Source organism: Platichthys flesus, chromosome 5 (genome assembly GCF_949316205.1).
Source record: "Platichthys flesus chromosome 5, fPlaFle2.1, whole genome shotgun sequence".
Lineage (NCBI taxonomy): Eukaryota > Metazoa > Chordata > Actinopteri > Pleuronectiformes > Pleuronectidae > Platichthys > Platichthys flesus.
The window spans coordinates 16,530,321-16,535,174 of NC_084949.1; positions in this window are offsets into that span (position 1 = coordinate 16,530,321).

A 4,854-nucleotide genomic window follows, 5' to 3' on the forward strand; every position below is an offset into this window, starting at 1 on the left:
TGATCAAAAGAGGAATACAAAGGATTTACATTGAAGAAATGGATGAGCCGCTTCACTGATCACTGGGCTGAGGCACTATTTGCTCCGATTGTTTCAAGATTGAATCCCCCTAGTTAGCTTTATGGCTCACACTCTGTCCAACAATGTAATGAAAGAATAGAAAAAGACACACTCCCTGGATGCAGATTGAGCTCCACACACACACACACACACACACACACACACACACATGTCCTCTATCTGTGTAGTTCTGATAATAGCTGACATGATGAGGGAGAAGAGGGAAATTAACAGCTGAAGGTGGTCTCACTTTGATTCAGATTAGACACACACACACCCTCACTTAAATCCGTCTATGCCTCCAGAGCATTGGTTTGAAAATAAAAAAATCTGTAGGTGTATAGTTGGTGTAGGTCGCACTTCATCTCTCCTTGAGACTTGTTGCTCAAAACTACACAACATTACTCACCCAAATCACTGACCAAACTGGCTCATGTGGGCACCAGGATTTGACCAAGAACGTGTGGTATATAGAGAGATAATAATCTTCTCAACTGTCTATCGTGAATTCAACAATGTAATTGGATTGCAACGATAAATCAGTTCGATATGCTCTCTTAACTGTTGGAGCTGATAGGTTGGCTAAGTCAAAATAACTTTTATCATAAACTGAACCTTAAAACCAGGTCTTAACCCTGAAACTGCCCGTTCAAGGTTTGATCCAAAGAGATCCTCTCAAAGATCCACGGATCAGAAAACAAGCAGACACACACACTTTCCCCACTGCAAGCTTTGTTTTTGAGAACGAAAATAATTTTCTGTTCAATAACATTGAATATTGTGCTTCAAGATCAATTTAATTGAATTCACAAACACATTCATACAACCACACAACCACACGTCAGGGTAGAGCTGGTGTGTCAATGTGGAGAGGTAATTATTTGCTTGGCCAGTCTGAGCCTGTTCTGAGTCTCAAGGACGGACTCGCCTGCAGCTACAGAACCAACCAACACTCGGATTACACAGCAGACTGTGTGTGTGAGTGTGTGTGTGTGTGTGTGTGAGTGTGTGTGTTTGTGATGTTGGGGCCGTGCCTTAAATGAAAGTTGTTCTTCTGTTTTTATGTGTATGCATGCAGAATGTATAGAGGCTGTGGTTCATATTATTCAGAGTGTGTGTGTGTGTGTGTGTGTGTGTTTTTGTGTGTGTGTGTGTGTGTTTGCGCGCGTGTGTGTGTGTGTGTCTGTGTCTCTATAGGTGAATATGTGTGGCCATATTTGTGTGTATATGTCTGTCAGCCTATATAGAACAATGGCTCTTGCAACATTGTCCCTGCAGGTCTCCACCAAAGGGAATCACTGCCACAGTCCCACCATTACACAGACACACACACACACACACACACACACACACATATATATAATTCCCAGTGTGCCACACTAGAATAGCCGGGATGTGGAGACGGAAATCAAGGCTGGGAAGGAGATTGGGGAGAAATGGGCAGAGTAAGGGTGGGGATCAAAGGAGGGGAGAGGGGGTTTCCAGAACTCAGGGAAGAAAGAAAGAGAGCGAGAGAGAGAGATTGGAGGAAGGCCATTGGAGGATGAACATCAGTCATGAGAGATGAGCTGATCATCTCAGTCGGGCCAGACAGATAATGTTTCACTTTCTGGCTCCATAAAATCTTTTACGACAGCCCTCCCCAGATGACTACTACCTGTTTTTATTTGCCTCTGTATTTGTATTTGTCTGCTTATGTGTGTGTGTACCTGTGTGTGTTTGTGTTGTAGAATGCTTATAGAATACAAAATGTGCATTAATGGGATTGCATACTATCATTTTTGTGTGCATGCATGCTTGCATGTGTGAATGCACACAAAGAGGATGATTATCAAGTGTGAAATGTGTGTGAACGGGATTTCATGGTGTCATTGTGTGTGTGTGTGTTTGTGTGTGTGTGCTTGTGTTTATATGTGTCTGCGCTGTAGAGCCGTAAAGACGTGCCAGAGAGTTTTGAGTGATAGCCTTGGACTACCTCAGCCAGGAGACCAATAACAGTCAGAGGCTCAAGGAGGCTCCTGCCAAGTGACCGATGATTAGATCCAACTGGAAGAGACCAGAGCTGAATGACCCGTCACTCCTCAGCTTCATTTCCCCTCAGAGCCCCATTCCCAGTTCCCCCCAGTAACAGAACAGCATTTCTGTTGTGTGGCTGCTGGCCACACAACAGAAATTGTGCTGGCTTGCTGTGCGCATGGGTGGATGCAGAGGTGTTAAAATCTGATTGGACCCAGAGGTTCCCCTGTCCCCTAGTCACCATAGTCACTTGACTCTATGCAGATGTCCAAAGCTTGTACGCATTGATTATAAAAGTGTTTTGTATCCAAGTGAAAATTAAGCGCTCTTACTTTCTAAGCTTTTTTGAAGTTCACTGAATGCTTGAACAGGGTTTTTGGTCAAAGCCAAACAGCCAATGGGAAACAGGGAATGACTTACGACCTCTAATTGAGTTGGACATTGCGTATGGGTGTTTGACATATACTTGGCCCCTGAGTGTAAAAGGTTCCTGCCTGAGGACCTCAGGCTGCGTCCACATTGATTAGGGTGCAGTAGCTCAGAGATACAGTATGCAGGCCATGACTTTTCACCATATTGATTCTTTAATAAAATGATGGCCAATAATGTAAAGACATTAGGAGGGGAGCAATTTGTGATCGTTGTGTAGTTTAGTGTGCCGTCTGGCCGCTGCGCTGGGTTTGTGGAAAGCAGTTAGGAGACCATTCCAACACATAAACATATATAAAGCTGAGCATATAAAAATGAATGCTGTGAAAAAGCACGAGGAGGATACTTTGATACTTGACAACGCAATGGTTTAAATTAAACTGATGACATTGTTCCCCAAACATTTAAGTCTGTTAGACCAAACTTTTTCTCCTGTAATCTTACTCATGCTTTATACTCGAGAATGAGAGAAACACCCCATGCTCTGCCCCCCCACCCCCCTTTCTTTTTGGCCTTAATGGCAGTGCTGCTTGTTTTCATGCCTCCTTGCAGCCTCAGCTCGGTTGTGTATTGACGTTGTCGTATTGATCAGATAGAGCAGTGGGGTGGTCCTGCTCTCAGCCGTCTGTGCATCTCGATGTTCTCTAAGACTCCGCCAAACAGAATGGGAAGAAGTTTTCAGAGCTGTCAGAGCCGCGCTCGTCCGCTCAGCTCGTTTATTTATGGTAAAAAATTTGTCTGTGAGCTTGGCTGCTGGTCCACAGAGCAGAGCCAATTTATGAGCAACACATCTCCCATCTGTGTAATTCATAAACTGACCTCGGCTGTTTGACATATTGATTCTTGCCAGAGTGTGGCCCTCTAAAGCCTCCCTCCCCTCCTGTCGGTGGGCCCCCATCCAGAACCCGCTGTGTTCCGGCTCTGCGGCTCCGCTACGTCCTGTGGTCATCCCGGGGGTTACTGCGGAAGGTCTGCTGGCTATCCCTGGCATCTGGATGGGAAGGCTCCCACAGGACCAGGCTCCCACTGATCATTATTGTCTATGAATAGCTGCTGCATTGCAGATGGAGGGAAGAGAAGGGGGGAGGACAGGTACGGGAAAGCAGAGGCAGAGGAGTAGCATGTGGAGAAGTAGGGAATAAGGGTATGGTGGTGCACAACAGCCTGAGAAGTGTTTGTGTGTGTGTCTGTGTGTGTGTGTGTGTCAGCAGGGACACAGAAGAAATGTCATTCTCAAGGACACTCAGGTCCCTCGCTGTGGCGATTCAAACCACAGATCTGCTCATCTGCCTATGCAGCCAGGCTTTTCAAATAAAGTGTGATTGTTCAGAGCAATAAGATGAGAAATGGAGAGATGGAGAGACACTCCGAAATGAAGGTGCAGAGAGGAGGCAGCGAACAGCCAGGGTTGAAATGATGATGATAAAGAGGATGTGTCCATCGCCTCATTAAATTTCAGAGTCTTTGAGGAACACGTAATGATCACTGTACCCTCACAAACCTCCATGTTCACTCACTGGGGCACACACACACACACATACACACACACAGAGACACTTTCTTCTGTACGAGGACATTACATTAACTTCTTATCATTTTACCCTAACCTCGCCTGATCTTCATCATGCCTGCCTCGCCCATAATCATTGCCAAGAAATATATCTCTTAACCTGAGAGATGGCTGCTGTCAATTGGTTTTTCTGGAAATCGAATAAAGGACTTATCAAATTAACACTGCCTGCTTGTCTGCCTGCTGAATGATGATGATGATGATGATGATGATGATGATGTTGATGATGATGATGATGATGATGTTGATGAAGATGATGATCACTCCTCAGAATGCTTGTGGTCTCTAACCTTCGGCAGTGGTATTAGTTTGTCTTTGTGGAAAAAGGCTGTGGTTTAGTTTGTGCATGAAAAGTCTCTGAAACTTGAGGATCCATCTCTCTCTCTCCATTACCTCTCTATCGCTCTCCCTTCTTTCTCTTCTCAGCCTCTCTTTCTCTCTGTCTATCCTCTGTCTCACTTAACCCGATCTCTATTTCTTTCTTTCGCTCATTTTCCTTTCCATCTTCACCTTATTCTCTGTCTTACTCGCTCCCTATTCTATCCGCTCCCTCTGTCCATATACTTCTCTATGTTCCACTCCCTCTATCTAACCCTCTCTCTGCCATCCCCCCTCTCTTTCTCTCTCTCTCTCTCTCTCCCTCCCTCACCCTCTCTCCATCATCGTTCCCTCTCTCTCTATCTCTCTATCTCCCTCGCCCTCTCTCCATCATCTATCCCTCCCTCCCTCCCTCCCTCTCTCCATATACTCCGCTATGCTCCGCTCCCTCTCTCCAGTCG